Below are 21534 nucleotides of genomic sequence, written 5' to 3'. Positions count from 1 at the left end.
ACACCCTTGTTTTTAGAATGCACTTGACAACTTGGGACACCACACATGCTGCATCTACACCCCACTTCAAACAATGGAGTGAGCTGTTCTTCCTTAACAAACAGTCTTATGGTGGTGCCCCCATACTCATTTCAACACATTGTGGCATGTATCTGATAACTTTAATCAACGGGTTGATCCGGCCTGAAAAGGTTTGGGGTTCATCTGCAGTAATAAGATAAGCTGTGCCCTCCGAAAGAACAAACTTTAAGGAAAAAAAAGTTAATTTATTAACAATCTTGTGCTTATGCATAATTGGACATGCATATGATTAAAGTCATGTTTTATGGGAAGGGATACAAGCAATGAACAAAAGCTTATATAATCTATGCCACTTGCCAATCAAAACAAAGAACCAGCCTTACTATGCCCCTTAGAAATTAAACCCCTCTTAATCTTGTACCCCACAAAATGAAACCTGCAAATAATATAACCATGCCTCTTGTCTATTTTCGTGGCAGATTGTCACTTTTGACAGTGTGTTCTGATTTATACAATCACTTTTGAATGAAGATTCTTTGCTACTTTTGCAATTTGTGTGTGCTTTCATTTCAGTTCCTTGAATAAAACACTGAGACTCCGGAAGCACCTGGCACAGATGCAGACCACTGGTCACATTCTTGCCAAAAGTACAAAAGAGCACTGAATATTCACTATGTAATCCTGGATAGTTTTTTCAAAGATGACCTTCTACCACAAACCGTGCTTTTGAGGATTTTCTCACACAGGCTAATCCACAGCCTCCAGTGATTTATCATAGTTGAGTTTATGCATGTCAACAACAATATGGCTGCAAAGGCTTCTGCCTCTCATGACACACGTGGGCTCTGACTCCCAGGATTCACTTATCTTTCTAGAAATAAGACTAGCGCACCCCTTGCAATTTTAGTTCTGTGATGCATACGCAAAATTCATCCATGTTTCATGTGTTAGCTTTCTTTGTTACCTAAAGCTGAAACTAAAAGCCTGACACATCATCTCTTCTTCTCTTCTCCTGTCTTAAACAGTAAATACGATGCTATTTAAATAACAATGAGAAAGTTACACTACCCCCCTTTTTTAAGGAGGAAAGGGTTTCTTTTATCTTACATTTCCTCTTAGCGGTCTGTCATTAAGAATAATTCAAGGAGCCTGGTACAATGGTACACTACTGTAATCCCAGCACTCCAGAAGGTGGAGGCAGGTAGACTTCTGTGTTTGAGACCAGCCTGTCCAGGACAGCCAAGATAACACAGAGAAACCCAGTCTCAGAGAAATACTACTACTACTAATAATAACAATTCAAAGCAGAAACTCAAGGCAAGAAATGAAGCAGAGGCTATGGAGGAACGGGCCTTTCACTGCTTACTGGCTTGCTTCTCATGGCTTGCTCAGCCAAGATCACCTGGCCAGAGGTCCCACCACCTGCAATGAGCTTGGCTCCCCCATGTAATCATTATTTGAGACAATGACCCTTGATTACTTTATGGAGGCACTTTTTCAATTGTGGTTTCCTAGTCTCTAGGTCCAGGGATCCAATATCTTTTTATGAGCCTTCATAATCACCAGGCATGTACTCAGTGTAGATACACCTATGCAGACAAAATACTCACACCTGAAAAGAAAACAAACTCCTGAAACATACAGGCGGCACTTTCACATGAAAGCATAAGGTGCCATACAAAGCTGGTCCCCAACAAAACCAGTGACACTTAGGAACACAATGGTTATGAAAACCTTACAACAAACAATCATTTCTTTCTGTGACTGCAACATTCAGTAAGAGAAAATAAAGACAAGCAGGAGAGCTACCAAACAACAAAATGTCTTATTTAAACTGAGGCCACTCTGTTCTTCCCACATCCAAACTCAGTAACACGGAAACTCCACTCCACACTGGAGTAATGAAGAACACAGGGCTTCCTCTTGCTAAGTTCTCCAGAAAGTGACTCTTTTGAATTGTCCTTATTTTGAAATTGAAGATGCCATGTGTTTCTGAGACACTAGAGAATGAATACATTCCATAAACTTTGGACTCCTGGCAATTTGAAAGATTTGTACAACAGAGAAGGAGGTTTCTATCTCATATTGGCTATGATATTTCCAGTCTACTTTTTATTTCTTTTAGTGGTAGCATAAATAGCACCCTGCCTAATGTTTGCTTCATAGTGGAGTTAGGATTTACCATTCTTTTTCTTTGTTCCCTTTCCTTGATTAACCAACTGCTTATAGAACAAGCAATTCCTATAGATTGCTACTCTCTACTTCATGAAATAATCTAAGTACAACTGATGATTCTTAATAACTTAAATTTCTATTCTGAAATTTTATTAATGAAATATTTTGAATTTTTAGATTATACAATGCTAGTCCAGCCTCTTTAGTCTAAAAGAGAAACAGTTGAGAATCATCCTTGCAAAATTCTTTCTGAAAAAATAAGAGAAAAATTACTTTCTAGTTGTGAAATCTTTTCCAGAAAGCACATCTTCTTTGTTCCCAAAGGTATAAAGAGATAGTGGGTTAAAAGGTTACAAACAAACAAAACACAGACATAATAGTTGATGATAAAGCCCACTTGAGCAATGTTGCAAAACAGAGTTCCTTTCTGAGATTCCTGCTGCCATCGAGCACCAGTTTAAAATTTTAGCTCATCCACGTTATTGAAGATTTCTCACTTACTGGCTTACAACCAATAACTATTTTCTAAAAGCTTTATTGATTACTGCCCCCAAGCACAATACCATGAATCATTTTCTCCAGTGGGTAGAAACTGTCTGAAAGAAAATGTAACTCTGCTCGATAAATTTACATTTCCTCCACATTATCAGGAACAATCTTAGTGTAAATCATCCTGCTCATTTCAAAATTCCCGTTTCAAACTCAGCTGAAGCTTTCCTCCTTCAGCTCAGACTGGAAGGATGATTCCAGGTTCTGAATCATGGAAAGGAAATGCTTAGTGTAGAGCTTATGCTCTTCCTCATTTTAAAAAGTAGGTCAAGCTTCCTGGGGGTTGAAATAAGGAAGGAAATGAACTATTGCGAAAATGACTGCCCTGAGTAGGCTGCCCACCTCTCTGCTGATAATTTTGCATCTCTGACTGATCCTTGCAGGGTACCATTTAGAACGTCATTGGAAGTCACATTTTTTGAACTGGTGGTCCACTTCAGGATTCCACAAAAAAGGAAAATATTGGTGTTTAGTACCCATCCAAATCCTTGATCTACCACAGAACTTTTGAGTTTCCTGAATCCTGTGAAAAGGAGCCTTTGCAGTTGTTTCCTGGTAAAGTCTAGACAACACCATCACTCCTTACTGCTCAGGTTCCTCCAATGGGTGCATCCTTCCTGGCATAGAAAATGCAAAGCTAGGTCCTGGCTGCCCTCCATAGTATTTGATTAACTTTCTTTGTTTTGGGACTCTGAGTGGTGAGGTTAAGAAATATGTGCATTCCCACTCATGACCCCAACTCCACCACTCATTTATTTTTCCTTGTGCTTAACTACCATAGATACAAATCAGGTCACAGTTCAGGAAGCCAAGTGGAGATAGATGGTGAGGTATTCCTACACCATCACTCTGAAATCTGAATTTTTCATTTCTCTTTAGGAATGATTTGGACGATAAGGACAGTTCAGGAAGTGATACCACTTCTACCATTCCCGAAGGTCATAATACTTAAGAGTGTAGTCACAATCTCAAGTTTCTCTTGATTCAACCTCTCCTCTGAGGAAAGCAAGTACCTTTGCTTTCAGAGGAGTACCTTTGCGGTTCAGCTTATAACTTCAATTGTAATTCAGGAAGACAAAGAAAAAAATAGAGTGACCTTGTGATTTTAAAATAAAGACTTCGTTGGTGTACGTTTTAATTTTTAAGAGACTGTGATTCTTTAAAAATCTACAATAAACAGTTCTAAAAATATATTATTCTGAAATGTGATTCTCTCACAAACTCAATATATCTATAATTTGATCTGCCCTTCGTCATAGTAAGCATTTAATTTTATCTTCCTAATGTCCAATATTTGAAAGCCCATGTTGGAGGGGTCTGGAAACATACTGTTTAATTTTAACGGTCCAGGTTTCAGGATTCCGTGAAATCACAAAAGCCTCTGAGCAGTAATTATTCACTGGCAGATCAGCATTCTGTTATCATCTTCTTCAGAGCATGGGATGCAAATCTAGACCCGAGTGGGTGAGAAATACTTAGTAATTTATGAACTGTGAAGAGAATAAACCATAGGCATTTGGTCCATCAGTGGTCTGCTGAATAGAGGTGCCTAATGAAGCAGAGGCAAGCCTGGAGCTTCACCTTCCCTTTTCATTCAATGACCTTTTGCTGTACAGTCTTTACAGCTGCTTTCTCTGTGTATATCACATCAAAATGATAAAATCATGCATCACAGTAAGGGAGGGATGACAAGCAAAAATCATTTTGAGAGTTACTAAAATACATTTTGAAAGTATAGTTGCTTATTTTAAAAAGACCAAGCTTCACATATATTCATGTTAACTGTGTCAAAGTCTATACATTTCACCTTTAAGTGTTTCATATAGTTATCAACAGTATGCTGAGAATATTTAAACACTAATCTTTTCCTATTATGTTTAAAACAACTATATACTTTAAAATGGTGCTTTATGTGTTAGAAACATTTATTCCTATACAATACCCCAATTGAAGAGAATCTGACACTTCATGGATCATTTTACAGAATCTTGGCTCTTCGCTTTTTTACAGTAAATGAAGTTCCATTTGTCCATTTAAAATGCTGAATTTTTAATATCCCTCTGCTGTTCATCTCCTCTTTCACTTATACCACAGTCCAGTTCACATATAAACACCCATTATCTTCCACATGTCATGGAAAGGGAGGGGGTAGAGTGAGATGCCTGCCCTATCACTGACCTTCATGTCAAGCTGAAGATAAGCTCCCAATCTTACCGTTTCTAAGCATGTACACTTTACACAGGGAACAAGTCCACTGCTATGTAGCTTTTACTTTTTGAAGTAAACATGTGAACTTGACCTGGACTTTCTGCCATGGAGACAGCCTTTCCTATAAAAGCAATTTAAGGCAATTTAGGATGAGTTCTTGCCCAGAGGAATCCAGGCATCAGGGACAATTGAGGAAGTTCAATTCAAAATAATAGTGCTTTTTAAAGAGAAATGTGAGGTGATTTTTTTAAAATAGATTTTTAACATTTCTATACACGTTTTTCCATTTTAATGTGTACTCAGATATGCTCATTCTTTCACTTTATGTTAAAATTCATGCAACATATAGGTATGTATATATTTAAAAATAATTAAAAGTAGTGTAATAAAAGGAGGGAAGTAATAATAGGTTTGTGTGATGAGTACATCACAAGCACTTTTATCAACTTATAGATTATCTTCATATGTGCTTGACAATAAGACAAACTGGTAGTTTACAGCTGTTAAAAAGGAAAGTTTGAGAAGGATCGGTGATTTAACAGCAAACAGCTATCATGGGTCTAACTAAGAAAACTCAAAACTTGTTTTCTTACCTACTTTGCAAACATTTATTGTTTGTTTGTTTGTTTGTTTATAGGGAAATATGTTTTACAAGCAAATTTTATCACTCTAGCATAATTTTGCTATGTGAAAACCCATTCTGTTCATTGTATTGAAATTATCAAACCTCATGTCAAGCAGTAAATATATACTTCTCCAGCCTATGTTGCAGTGAACACATCCCTGATAAGATATCTATTGCAGATGTTATTGTTTTTTATTATTAATTACAGTTTATTCTCATCGTATACACCCTGTAGCTTCCTCCCTCCTGCCCCTATTCTACCCTCCTTCCTCCTTTTCCACCATGTCCCTCCCCAAATCCACTGATAGGGAAGTTCTTCTTCTCCTTCTTTCTGATCCCAGTCTATCAGGTCTCATCAGATTGGCTGCATTGTCTCCCTCTGTGGCCTGGTAAGGATGCTACCTCTTCAGGGGGGAGGTGATCAAAGAGTAGGCCAATCAGTTCATGTCAGAGATAGTCCCTGTTCCACTTACTAGGGAACCCACTTGGACACTGAACTGCCATGGTCTACATTTGTGCAGGGGTTTTAGGTTATCTCCATGCATGCTACTCGGTTGGAGTATCAGTCTCAGAGAAGAACACTGTGCCCAGATTTTTTGGTTCTGTTGCTCTCCTTGTGGAAGTCCTGTCCCCTCTAGGTCTTACTATTTCTTCCTTAAGATTACCTGTACTCTTTCCAAAGTTTGCCTGTAAGTCTCAGCATCTGCTCTGATACCCTGCAGGACAGAGCCTGTCAGAGGACCTATGTGGTAGGCTTCTGTCCTGTTCACTGTTTTCTCCCTCTTCTGATGTCTATCCTGTTTGCGTTTCTGAATGGGGCTTGAGCATCTTAGCCAGAGTCCTCCCTCTTGATTAGTTTCTTCAGGTGTACAGGTTTTAGTATGTTTATCCAATATTACATATCTAATCGCCACTTATGAGTGAGTATACACCTGTGTGTCTTTCTGCTTCTGGGATACCTCACTTAGGATGATCTTTTCCAATTCCCACCATTTGACTGCAGATTTCATGATTTCCTTGTTTTGTTTTTTGCTTTTTTTAACTTTTATTAATTATACTTTATTCACTTTGTATCCCCACATAAACCCCTCCCTCTCCCCTCCTAATCCCACCTTCTTTCCCTCTTTTTCACACATGTCCCTCCCCAAGTCCACTGATAGGGGAGGTCCCCCTCTCTTTCCTTCTGATCTTAGTGTATCAGATCTCATCAGGGGTGGCTGCATTGTTATCCTCTCTGGCCTGGTAAGGCTACTCCCTCCTCAGAAGGAGGTGATCAAAGAGCAGTCCAAACAGTGTATGTCAGAGACAGTCCCTCTTCCCATTACTATATAACCCACTTGGAAACTGAACTGCCATGGGCTACATCTGTGCAGGGGTTCTAGGTTATCTCCATGCATGGTACTTGGTTGGAGTATGAGTCTCTGGACACTGTGTTCAAATTTTCTGGTTCTGTCCTCTCCAGATCTTACTATTTCCCACTTCTTACATAAGATTCCATGCACTCTGCCCAACAGTTGGCCATAAGTCTCGGCATCTGGTTTGATAGTCTGCAGGGCAGAGCCTTTCAGAGGTCCTGTGTGGCAGGTTCCTAACTTGTGTCCTGTTTTCTTCTTCTGATGTCCATCCTCTTTGCCTTTCGGGATAGGGATTGAGCATTTTAGCAAAAGTCCTCCCTTTTGATTAGTTTCTTTAGATGTACAGATTTTAGTAGGTTTATCCTATGTTATATGTCTACGTGAGTGAGTATATGCCATGTGTGTCTTTCTCTTTCTGGGATAGCTCACTCAGGATGATCTTTTGCAGATCCCACCATTTGCCTGAAAATTTCATGATTTCCTTGGTTTTCATTGCTGTGTAATATTCCACTGTGTAGATGTACCACAATTTCTGTATCCATTCTTCAGTTGAAGGGCATCTGGGTTGTTTCCAGCTTCTGGCTATTACAAATAAAGCTGCTACAAATATGGTTGAGCAAATGTCCTTATTGTGTACTTGATCCTCTTTTGGATATATGCCTAGAAGTGGTATGGCTGGATCTTGAGGAAGTGCTATTCCTAGTTGTCTGAGAAAGCGCCAGATTGAATTCCAGAGTGGTTGTACAAATGGTGCTGGTCTACCTGGATATCTACATGTAGAAAAATGCAAATGGATCCATACTTATCACCCTGCAAATAACTAAAGTCCAAGTGGATCAAAAACCTCAACATCAAACCAGATACATTAAATCTGTTAGTAGAAAAAGTGGGGAATAACCTAGAACTCATTGGTACAGGAGACAACTTCCTGAACAGAACACCAACAGCACAGGCTCTAAGAGCAACAATCAATAAATGGGACCTCATGAAACTGAAAAGCTTCTCTAAAGCAAAGGACACCATCATCAAAACAAAACGACTGCCTACAGATTGAGAAAGAATCTTCACCAACCCTTTATCTGACAGAGGGCTAATATCCAATATATATAAAGAACTAAAGAAGCTGAAAAGCAACAAACCACGTAATCCACTTAAAAAATGGGGAACGGAGCTAAACAGAGAATTCTCGATAGAGGAATATCGAATGGCAGAGAAACATTTGAAGAAATGCTCAATGTCATTAGCCATCAGGGAAATGCAAGTCCAAATGACCCTGAGATATCACCTTACACCCATCAGAATGGCCAAGATCAAAACCTCAAGTGACAACACATGCTGTAGTGGTGGTGGAGAAAGGGGAACCCTCCTCATTGTTTTGTATTGCTAAACTGTTTTAGTGTATTCCTTTGTGTTCTCTCTCTGCCCTCCCCTGTGTGTATGTGTACTTGTGTGTTTATGTATACATGGAAGACAGAACAAAATGTTTGGGAGTCAGTTATCTTTCCTCCAGGTATATTCTGGAGCTGAACATGTCTTATCAGCCTGCTCCAGCACTCATCTTGACCCACTGAACCATCTCAACACACCCAGTTAATATATGTTTAATTTTTGTGTGTGAAAATTTGTGCAAATGTGAATACATTTGTATCATGGCAAACATGTGGCATTCAGAACAAACGGCCCTTGTTGTTCACTTTGAGACAGAAACTTTTGTCCCCCACTGCATATGGCAGCCTAGTTGGACAGAAAAATTTTAGAGCTTTTACTACTGTCTTAGCTTCCCATCTTGCAAAAGAAGTACTGGGATTAAAGATGGTCACCACCACAACTGGGTTTACATAGAATTGGGGGCTGAACCCAGATCTTATGAGACAATCGTTTTACCCCTGAGCCATTTCTCTAATTGTTCTACTCACTCAGCTCTTTCTCCATATATCAGCTCGTATTTTGAATGCTTATATATGCTTCCTCTCTTATTAAGAAGTACTCTTATTTTCTAAAGTTTTCATGATAAAAAAGCAGATTATTTAAATGCTTGAGAAAGGGAGTAGATGCAACAAGGAGAGAAGTTTGGATGAGACTGGGAGGCATAGAGGAAGAAGAAACTGTCACCTCCACCGTGCCCCTTTCCAAGTCCACTGATAAGAGGGACCTCCTCCCCATTCATCTGATCCTATTTTATCAGGTATCTTCAAGACTGGCTACAAAGCACTCCTCTGTGGCCTAACAGGACTGCTCCTCCTTTGGGGAGTGGGGAGGCCAAAGAGCCAGTCATTGAGTTCCTGTTAGAAATAGTCCTTGCTCCCCTCACTTTGGGAAACCAATTGGTTACTGAGCTACCACAGACTACATCTGAGCAGAGGTTCTAAGTTATATCCATACATGGTCCTTGGTTGAATGTCAGTCTCAGAAAAGACCGTGTGCCCAGATATATTTGGTCCTTGTGGAGCTCCTATTCTTTCTATATCAGACTAACTCCCAATCTTTCTTATGATTTCCTGTACTCTGCCAAAGGTTTGGTCATGAGTCTTTGCTTTGAAAACACTGCTAGTTAGAGTCTTTCAGATGCACTCAGTAGACTCCTGTCATATGTTCAATGCACATCCCATCTGTCTTTCTAAATGAGGATTGATCATCTTACCCCATGTCTGCTCTCTTGATTATCTTTTTTAGGTGTATAGATTTCCTTATGTTTATCATCTCTTATAGGTCTATATAAGTGAGTATATCCCATGTTTGTCTTTCTCCTTCTGGGATATTTCACTCAGAATGATCTTTTCTAGATCTCACCATTTGCCTGCAAATTTCATGATTTCCTCCTTTTTGATTGCTGAGTAATATTCCATTGTGTAGAAATACCACAATTTCTGAACCCAAGTGGACTTTGTGGAGAAGAGATTTATTGAAGCCCATGTCAGTGAGACATTGCTTTTTGGATTGACATCACTGTGCTGATCTTCATGCTTTGACACTTTGCGGAAAGAAACATTCCAGAGAACTTCTCATTATAATCTGAGTCTTTCAGCTTTTGCTGACTTGTCCTGATCTTCTGAATCGTGTTGATTGGTGTTGCTGCTTGGTGTTGACCTGTGGACTGGACTGCTGGTATCTGAATAAGGAAGAGTGGACTCATGCCCAATGGACTACTCCTAAAAAGGTCTACAACCCCGTTTACCTAATGACCTTCTTTCTTCCCTACCACTGGTCAGTGAGTGGAAAGGAGGTAGAAGCGTTTAGGAACCTTAAATAAAGCAGGTTTGATAAATATCTAAGCATACAGTCTCTGTTAAAAGGCAGGGTCATTATGAATATATGCACAGGAGTGGTATAGCTGGACCTTGAGGTAGTGCTATTCCTAATTTTCTGAGAAAGCATCATATTGACTTCCAAAGTGGTTATACAAGTTTACATTCCCACCAGCAATGAAGGAGGGTTCCCTTTTCTCCACATCCTCTCCAGTATGTGTTGTCACTTGAGTTTTTGATCTTAGCCAATTATGATGGGTGTCAGGTGAAATCTCAGGGTCATTTTGATTTACTGAGGATGATGACCAAAGACATGTCTTTAAGTGTTTCTCTGCCATTCAATATTCTTTTATTGAGAATTCTCTGTTTAAAGGAAGCCTTGTCAGGCCATAGAGAAAGAGGATGCAGTCCTCTTTCTATTTCTATGCTATTCCTGATGGGACCTGATAGGCTAGGGTCAGATAGTAGGGGAGGAGGACCTCCCCTATCAGTGGACTAGGGGAGGGACATAGAGGGAAAAGAAGGAGGGATGATGGGACTGGGAAGAAATAAGGGAGGGGACTACAGCAGGGATACAAATTGAATAAATGGTAATAAATTATAAATCAATAACAACTAAAAATAAAAGGCAAGACCCAGGGACCGACTAATGCATTGGAGATTCCTGAGACTACATCCATGTCTCTATAAATCTACTCCTGTTGTTGGTTTTCACAGTCTTATGTAGTGCTGTATTGAGGCGACCTTAACAACTCGGGACACTCAACTCTGTTTATCTTTGCTTAGTAAATTTATCTAAGCAGTTAGAATTTTATTATAATGGGAAGTTACATGAGAAATGTCCAAAGTATTTTAACAAAGAGTTTAGACAAATAGTATTTACTATACATTTGGCCTCTAATCATCAAAAACAAGAAATCTAGAATTTTGACTGATCAAAACCCAGAAGTTTAATTAACATCACTCATTGGCTTCTAATGTTTAATAATTTTTTTTCTCTTTTAAAAAATTTTTTATTATAATTTATTACAATTTATAATTTATTCACTTTGAATCCCAGATTTAGCCTCTCCCCCTATCTTCTCCCAGTCCCACCCACCCTCCCTTTTGTCCCTCTATTCCCCTCCCCTAGTCCAATAATAGGAGCAGACTGCTTCCTCTTCCATCTGACCCTAGCCTAGCAGGTCTTACCAAAGCTGGCTGAATCATCTTCCTTTGTGTCCTGGCAACAAGGCTGCACACACACACACAAACACACACACATACACACACACACACACACACACACACACACACACCAGGGAGATGCGATCAAAGAGCCAGCCACTGAGTTCATGCCAGAGATAGTCCCGTATCCCCTTACTAGGGAACCCTTGGAAATTGATCAACTATGGGCTTCATCTAAGTAGACAGTCTAGGTCTTCTCCATGAATGGTCCTTGGCTGGAGTATTGGTCTCTGCAGGGGCCCCTGGGCCCAGGATTTTGGCTCTTTTAGTCTCATTGTGGAGTTCCTGTCTCTTCCCGGTCTTTCTATCTCCTCTTTTTTCCATTAGGTTCCCTGCATTCTGCCCAAAGTTTGGCTATGATTCTCAGCATCACTTTCAATACCCTAATGGCTAGAGTCTTTCAGAGGCCCTCAGTGTAAGGCTCCTGTCCGTTCCCTGTCTTTTCCGACTTCTAATGTCTATCCTATTTGCCCTTCTGGATGAGGGTTTAGCCTCTTCCCTAGGGTCCTTCTTGTGTAACTGCTTTGGAAATCAACCTGGCACTTTCTCAGACAATTAGGAATAGTGTTACCTGAAGATCCAGCTATACCACCCCTGGGCATATATCTGAAAGATGCTAAACAAAACAACACAGACATTTGCTCAACTCTGTTCTTAGCAGCTTTGTTCTTAATAGCCAGTATCTGGAAACAACCTAGATGCCCCTCAGTGGAGGAATGGATACAAAAATTGAGGTACATTTACACAATGGAATACCACTCAGCAATGAAAACAAGGAAATCATGAAATTTGTAGGCAAACGGTGGGAACTAGAAAAGATCATCTTGAGTGAAATATTCCAAAAGCAGAAAGACACACATGGTATATACTCACTTATAAGTGGATATTAGCCACAAAATATAGGATAAACATGTTAAAATCTGTAGTCCTCAGGTCTAATCTTTTAAGTTAGAAACCTGTTGCCTTGATAGGCTTAAGATACAAACCTCCTTGCCCCCATTGTGAGGATGAGCTCTCTTTCCTCGTACAGTCGTCTCATTATAACATCAGCTTCCTGCTCTTTAAGAATGACAAGCAGAGAGGCAGAGGCCTTTTTTCTTTTTAATTTTATGCTATTTTTTGAGTTCACAATTTAAATAGACTCTTTTTCAAGACTATTTTAGTCTTTGTTGTTTTCTTTTTTTATTGATGATAATTTATCTCCTGCAGTCTTTTAATCTTAGCTGTGAAATGCAGTGTCTGAGTCTGCATAATCATTTTCCGAAGCCCTTAGAAATCCCATATTTTACCTATAGCTATCTGCTCTGTAGATGTTCCTTACCCGATAGGTGCTCTTGAACAAAATCTTCAATAACTCTTACTTTATCCACCCCTCAGTCTGAAAAAACAACAAACAAACAAACAAACAAACAAACAAAAAAACACACTATGCCTCCTTCACCCAAATAAACATTGAGCATTCAGACTGCTCCACATGTAGCCATTTCTGTTTCATTTTGTAGAAGGTCATGTGCTGTTCTGATTTGTGAAGCAGATACACCCCCTTTTTTTTAGCTCTTACCACTTTATTAAACATGCTTCAAACACTACTAGAGTCTCAGTGAAAGTGAATAATTTATATCAAGAGATACATACTCTCTCCCCTCCTTGACTGTGGATATGTTGTAGATTAAATTATGTCTGTGCAAAATTCAAAAGTTGAAGTCCTATCTTCTGAACCTTGACAAAGTGATCATGTTTTCAGAAAGGTCAGTGCTACAGATGCATTAAGTTAAAGTGGGGCCATTGGTGTGGGCTAGAATCCATTGTGTCCTGTGTCCACTGAGGACAGTAGAATGAATGAACAGAGAGACACTGAATGTAGGCAGAGTAAAGACCATTGAAAGAAGAAACAAAAAAAAAAAAATGTAACCATGTCTAAATCCAGAAGAGCCACCTTGAGAAGAATAACCACCTGGGGCTGGGGAGATCTTTCAGTGGCTAAGAGCAGCTGCTCTTCTGGCAAAGGGCCTGGGTTTGGTTCCCAATAGCCATATCATGTGTTTCACAACCACCAATAATTACAGTTTCAGGAGATCTGACACCTCTTCTGGCCTCTAAACACACCTGCATTCAGATAATGCAAACATTCAAGCACATATACACACTCACAAAATAAAATAAAAAGTAGATGATCTAGGAAAAGTTTAGGAAATCAGTTCTTCTTGCTAAAACTTTGATCTTGGACTGCCTGAGTTCAGAGCCCTACAAAATTAAGTTCTGTTGTCTGAAACTAATTAGATAGTGACTTTTTGTTCTGGGAGCCTAAAGCAAATTAATATAGTCTGGGAATAGAAAATCTTCACTTGTTATCTTTTCATACATGTGAAAACTACTGGAATTCATCCTGTACAGTTCTGCAATCTCTGCCATGGAAGTTCCTGTTTGGAAATGTCGGTCTCTGCTGTGTTGTCATTCACCTGCTATAGAGTCACACAGTTCATGGCAGAAGATGAAGCAGCTTTAGGCCAATGTCACCATCAGTCTTTTCACAATGTAACATTAGCCATTAGCATTTCTTACTATTTAAATTGAAAATTCTTATGCTTACAGCAAACACTTTGATTCTGAGAAATCAACTTCCATTTCCCTTCATTTATTCACTATTTTTGCATAACAACTTTCCCCAAATTGAAACATCCCATCCGATAGAGACTCTTTAATACTCAGGAAGTCGACAAAGCTCACAAAGCCCTGTAAACAAGCAACTCACAAAATCAGAAAGTTTCTAAAAACTTCTAAGATTGATAAGTACGTTCCCCCAAAATAGTGTCATCTTCTGGGTTGAGCAGCTGCACCATCCAACTTGCAAGTCTTCCAGAAAATGTTAGGAGCACAGATTTTGTGAGTGAACATTGATGTGGTGGTGAGCTCTTTAGTGATGTTGCTGTCATTAGCTGTCTATGCTCCTACTTGTAACACCAATAAAATAACAATTTAACTAAGCCAGATTTGGGAGAAATCATTACTGTGGTGTCATTGGTGCCCATCGGTAGTAGACAGCTTTTTCTTCACACACACACACACACACACACACACACACACACACACACATACAATCACACAATCACACAATAATCCTCACAGTCTAGAAAACTAGGAAGCAAAATTAATAAGTCAGTAAAAAAATATAGCTATCATGATACATTCTTTTGATGATATGAAATAATGAAATTCCTTGTAAATGTGACTGGGGATGATTTGTTTCATTTTAGTATGTTAATTTATTATTTGTAGTTGGATAAAATTGAATAACAAATTCATAAAGTGAATATTTCACTGTTTATTAAACATTTGGGAAATAACTATACCTCAATAATTAATTCCATCACATTGTTTCTTTTTCCTGGTGAAGACATATTGCAGTTTTATTCCCAAATACATGTAGATAATAAAGCTTTCCAGATTTAGTTCACCATTCTCCCTCACAAATTCTGGTTCTACCATAGAGCATGCCACAAGTCTCTGTGGTTTCCCTGATTTGGATTCATTTGTTTGTTAGGTTTTTTTTTTTTTCCCACCTTCTGCTTTCTTGAGCTGGTGCTAAGATTTTAACAGGGTTTGAGAATATTCAGTCACAACTTTGCCTTTTAGCTTTTAGTATTTTGTTTACCTTTCCCTACATTTTAAACTTAATTTATTGCATCTTTCTAAGTCTACCAAAATTAAAATATTGCAACAATCTTTTATGCAACACTACTTCATGAAGGAATCCAATAAATGTGCTGCCAAGGAAAGTACAAATCACCCAGAGATGACAGTGAAATTTAACTGTTTTCTGCTGCTACTGATGAATCAAATTTTTATTTGTCCCATTGAGGTTCTCTATAGTTTATACAGGTTCTACTATAAATCTTTGATTTACAGTGAATATAAATATGCACTCCTTACTATGCCATATTTTTACTAATTAAGAGGATTTCATGAAGAAAATTACAATATTATATCCTTGTTCTTTTCATAATTTTCTATCTATATATTCAGGTTCTCTATCATTTGACTTAGTAAAGTATCTATCTGCATTTCCAGTAGAAAAAAATTATACAGTTCAGAATCTACCTCTGCAAATTTACCCTCAATGATCAAACACAAGTTGTTGTTGTTGTTGTTGTTTTTCTCATTGGTTTATATGTACATTAATTCTGCAATGGCTAAAAAATTGAGTGCAAGCCATACATATACACTCATTGTGAGCAAAATGAGAACAAATGATTATAACCATCTAATTCTACTGTCTTGTAGTTTTGTTGGTCAGGTGATTGCAAGAATCTTATCATCCTAAAATCTGGACCTTCTGACAAGGGGGTCTAGGACCTCTCCTTGGTTGGAGTATAGGTCTCTGCAGGTCCCCCCCCCTTTTTTTGGCTCTCTTGGTCTCCTTGTTGAGATCCTATCCTCTCCCATAGGCTGCTCAGCTCCCTAGTAAGGGGAACAGGAGCTGTCTCTGACATGAACTCAGTGGCTGGCTCTTTGACCATCTCTGCCTGGAGGGTGAAGCCTTGCCAGACCACAGAGGAAGATGATTCAACCAGTCCTAATGAGATCTGATCAGCTATGGTCAGATAGAAGGGGAGGAGGTCATCCCCTATCAGGGGACTAGGAAAATGGCAGAGGAGGAGAAGAGGAAAGGTTGGTGGGACTAGGAGGAAACAAGGGAGGGGGCTGCAGCAGGGATACAAAGTGAACAAATTGTAGTTAATTAATTAATTACTTAAAAAATAAAATCTAGACCTTCATTTCCTATTTTATTTCTTTGCTTTTTATAGTTTTCTTACAACCAAGCACATTAATCATCTCATGAATCTTTCCCCATCTTAAACCAGCAGTGTAACATCTTCAAACTTTTCCCCCTGACACTTACCCTCCAAATTCTTGCTAATAGGAACTCATACAACTATATTTAGCTCTCCAAATGATGATCCAAGGTAATCTAACCATCTCAAGATCTTTTAGTCAAATTTGCAAAATCTATTTTCCAATATATTCAGATTCTGAGGATATATATTTGGAGATCTTTTGGAAGGAGATATCATTAAATTTACTAACAGGCCATCAAGATACACAATAATATTTTGGGGGTTTTGATTTTTATATTTAAACTAACTTTTGTTTGAATTTCAACTCTAAACCAAAATATCTCTGTGACCTTAGGTGAGTTTCCTTTGATTAAGGACAATATTTTCTAAACTAATCAATATAAATTAGTAAGATATGGTTAAGGTATTCTTGGCATAGTATTTTGCATGTTGTAAATACTCAAACATCTAAGTCACTTTAATACTTATTGCCAATAATTAAACAAGAGGGACTAATGATATCTGTTCAGTAATTGTATGGCCAATGATTTAATACCCATGACCATAGTGCTTTCTTGAACATTCCACTAAGCCATGTGATAGTACAACTATTGGCTGGGAGTGCAAAAGTTGAATTAGAGAAACTAGGTTTTATTTCCAGTGAGAAATTACTTCAGCTTGTTCTGTGCTCCTAGTAAGGGTTAGGAGCTGTCCCAATTCTGAATTTCTATGAAGAGTAGATTCAGAGTATGTGTTTTCACCTCATATAAAAGGAAGTGTTAGGAGATGGGAGAGCAAAGGGATCCTGACCTATACAAATGAAAGAGAGACTTTTGTGTTGGCTTTGATAAGAAGCAAAAAGGCATAAAACAGAGAGCTTTTCTAGTTACAATGAAAAATGAATCACATTTGGGATGGACATACATTGTCGCAGACACACTAGATTTACCACTTTACCAAGATAAGGAAGACTTATGTGCATTCAGCAATTTCATTCTGGGCATGAAATTGCATGAAGGCCACTCAGTGACAATAGTAAGGAAAAAATACTGACTTTCAGGAAATCTTTATTTTGGAACTGTATACTTGACAGGAGTCAACATAAACAATGTATTTAAAGCTGTATTACTGAATGAGATTGGCGAGGACATGAATGTAAACAAAAAAGAGAAATGTTCAAGAACTCAGCCAATTCATCTTTGATGACTCTGTTGAAGCCTATACTAATTAAGAGATTTTCACAGGTTCACTCAGTGGTCACTCACTGGATTTCAAAATTCAGTCTCCTTAATCTCTAACCAAGTATTAAAAAAAAAAGTCTTCTGCCTCAAAATGAAATGTGAAAATGTTTCCTACACAGACCCATATCCATTTACACAAAACCATCATCAAATACTAAAGTATTTATATGGCTCCAAAAATATTTAATATGTAGAACCTAATGGTGTTCTTCACCAATATTATGAAATCAAGTGGCGCTGTGCAATGCCAGCACTGTGGAATTAGGGGTGCAGCTGCTGCTGAGGAAGAGTATTTTCTATGAGAATGTTCTCAAGCTATGCCTCTTGAGTCTCTGGTACCCAGTAACCATCAGCAGCCATGCTTCTTGAAACCTCACACTGTCTATAAGGGACCATGTAAAATCATTGGAGAGACCATATAAAAGGAAAGAATGATGAAGCTGCAGCCTGTCCCAATGTTCAGACAAGCAGTTATGCCTGGAGAGTGGGAGTTGGAACCTTGTAGTTCTGTGCCCAATACCTGAAGAGAGCATCTTTTTGTTAAGAGAAGTTTTAACAGAGTTTTTGTTGCTGTTGTTTTATTTTTTTAACTGAATTCATTTAGAACTTTTCTGTAATTTTTTTATTAATTATTACATTTATTACAACTTACTCACTTCGTATCCTGGCTGTGGCATCCTCCCTCATCTTCTCCTATCCCCTCTCCCTCCCCCCTTATTCCATTATCATTCTCTCTTAGCCCACTGATAAGGGAGGTCCTCCTCACTTTCTATCTGACCCTCGCTTATAAGTTCTCATCAGGATGGGCTGCATTGTCTTCCTCAGTGGACTGCAAAGGCTGTACCTCCTAGGGGGCACTTGGTACCTTTTAAGGGCAGTTTCAGAGGGAAGAAAGTAGGTGGAAAAGTAGGCTAGAGCTAATAGACAGAAAGAAAAAGAAAGGAGGAAGAAAAATGGCAAACATCATTCTAAAATGTTTTATTTTCCTGAAAAAAAAATAAAGTATTCATTCAAGATGAGAAGATTCAAAGATGAAAACAAGTGTATCAACATCCTAAGTTTTAAAAAAATGAGGAAATGAGCATAAGAAGGCTGAAATAGTGGCTGGGAGATGACTCCGTTAATAAGATTCTTTTGGTGTATACAAAAGGATCTGAGTTTAGGGTCCCCAGATCTCAGGTAAAAAAATTCAGATGTGACAATGTTCAAGAAGAGGATGTGGAGGAAATCTTGGCCAGTTAGTGTAATTAAATTACTGAACTCCATTATCACTGAGAGACTGAGGAGATAAGGTGGAAGTTGACTAGCCAATGTGGATGGGGAAATTTCATGGGGCCCTACAACTAGATGAAGATTTACAGGCAATTAAAAATTGCTAAAAGAAAGATAATTGGACTTCCCCTAGGACAATCCTCCTAAATTATTTTCAATATTAATTTAGTACTAAATGCATATGTATAAACAACAAAAATGGATCTTTCAGGTTGCACACACTCCACACAAACACCACACATATACATATGCAACCTATATGTATATATATATGTGTGTGTGTGTGTGTGTAGGTGTGTATATATATATATATATACACACACATATATATACATATATATAGGTGTAGGTGTGTATACATTATGTATAAATCATATGTATTATATAATATATTTAAATATATATTTTAGGAAAATATTATATTTAAGAAAAAGAAGCCATGTATTTAATAAAGGAAGACAAGGAAGGGTTAGGAGAAAACTGATACCCAATGTCAAACTCTGATCTCCAAACACATACACATACACTGTGTCACCTTATACATGTGCACAAAGATGTTTAATGAATGAGTTAGGTGGACTTCAATGTGTAAAGTAAATTTTTCAAATGAAGCAAGAAGTCAGTAAACAGATGAGGAAAAATGAGAAAGAAAGCAATTCAAAGATAAAGGTGAATTTAATCTTAATGAAATGAGAAGCCACATCCTTCCATTAATTTTATGAAGGTGATGGGGATCATTGGATATCATAGGAAGTTTCAAGGATAGCCACAGTCAAAATGATAGGCTGTCCACAGGAAAGTCAGATGGTGTCTGAGATGGCATCTGAGTTAGACTAAGGGATGAGAGCACAATAGTTATTACACAATAGAGATTTACTTAAATTCTTGAGGAAGTGTCTATAAAAAACTGTAGAAGTAAAGTTGAAAATGGTGTTCAGTCTCTTAATTCATGAAGAAAATTCAATACAAATGCATTTCAGCTTGCTTTCACTTGTTCAGTACTGTTCTATGTGTCATTCTAATCCAAGCACTTCTTACTTCATTCTTTCAAAGATTTAGTGAGATAAGCTCTATTATCCTCAATTTAAATGTAAGAACCTTTGGCATGTAAAAACTTTACTATTTAGTAAAGGAATAGAAGTAGATTGAGTTTTAAACCATATTAACCTCATTTTGGAAATCTCATATTAAACAGAGAGTAAGCAATGTGTACTCAAAATAAGTGTGCGTGTTGTTCTTTTCCCCGTATTTGTGATGGCTAGAAAAGTAAGAGGTAAACCAAAGCAAACCAAACTCTGTAAGGTAAAATGTACAATGTAGGAGTACATTTTCTTGTGACATCAGAAATTTTAAGTAAAAAAGGATATTAATAATTTAATAAATAGCAATTTCTGTAAGTATAAAGGTCAACATGGCTGAAACACCCATGCCATTGGAAAGGTGTCTTTCAGAGAGAAATATAATATCTAATGTAAAACAATAATGGACCCTCACTAAAGCAGAAATATGTAATGCAAAAAGTCTAAATCATGACAACAATGAGTCTCTGAGTATTACAGGAAAACAGGAATGAACTGAAATCTTTTCTGATATACTGTGTGTGTGTGTTTGAGATAATAGATAAAATAATTCATTCATTCCTTTTTAAATTTAATTTTATATATTTATTTATTACAATTTATTCACCTTGTATCCCCTCTACAGTCCCCTCCCTTGTCTCCTCCCAGTCCCCTCTATCCTTCCACTTCTCCTCCTATGCCCTTTCTCTAGCCCCATGATAGGGAAGGACCACCTCCCCTTCTATCTGACCCTAGCCTATCAGGTCTCATCAAGACTGGTTGCATCATCTTCCTCTGTGGCCTGGCAAGGCTGCACCCAACAGGGGAAGGTGATCAAAACGCCTGCCACTGACCTAACTACAAAACCAACTTGGAAAGTGAACAGCCTCTGGGCTTTCTCAGCAGGAGGTCTAGGTCTTCTCCATGCATTATCCTTGGCTTACCAGTCTCCACAGGTTCCCCTGGGCCAAGTTATTTTGGCTCTGTTGTTATCCTTGTGGAGTTCCTGTCCCCTCCAGGTCCTTCTATCTTTTCATTCTTTCATAAGGATTCCAGCACTCTGCCCAAAGTTTGGCTATGAGTCTCAGAATCTCCTTCAATACCCTGCTGTGTAGAGTCTTTCAGAAGTCCTCTGTGGAAGACTCCTATCCTGTTCCTTGTCTTCCCCTACTTCTGATATCTATCCTGTTTGCCCTTCTGAATGAGGATTAAGCATCTTCCCTAGGGTTCTCCTTGTTGTTTAGGTTCTTTAGGACTATTCATTCCTTAATTCATTAAACAACCAAGTTAGCTCTATGTGTTGTATAGTGGTAATTTAATTGTTCAGTGTCTGGAAAATGCACGCACAAAAAAAATTTTATTGATTTTAGATGATCCTATATCTTTATCTGTGAATAATCTGGTTTATAAAAAACAACCTTCCTGATTGTTGAAATTGCAAACTGGAGAGTTTCTACTATGATTTGTAAGAAAGAACATTGAGAATCTAAACAACAAGGAGGGATACAAAGTGAATAAATTGTAATTAATTAATTAATTAAAATAAAAAGGACTTTGTAGGGAACTGGGTTTCTGGCCATTCTTACAACATTAAGTCAAAATGGGGCTGCTAGTTATATGTAAAATCGAATTTTAACATAATAAACTAAGTTTATTAGAAGAAAATCTCAAAGGCACCAAACATCCAGGTTGTAGTTACAACTTACTGCTCTTAGTGAGATGC

This window comes from Meriones unguiculatus, chromosome 17 (assembly GCF_030254825.1).
Source record: "Meriones unguiculatus strain TT.TT164.6M chromosome 17, Bangor_MerUng_6.1, whole genome shotgun sequence".
NCBI classification, from domain to species: Eukaryota; Metazoa; Chordata; class Mammalia; order Rodentia; family Muridae; genus Meriones; species Meriones unguiculatus.
Note: the sequence above shows the minus strand (reverse complement) of the source record.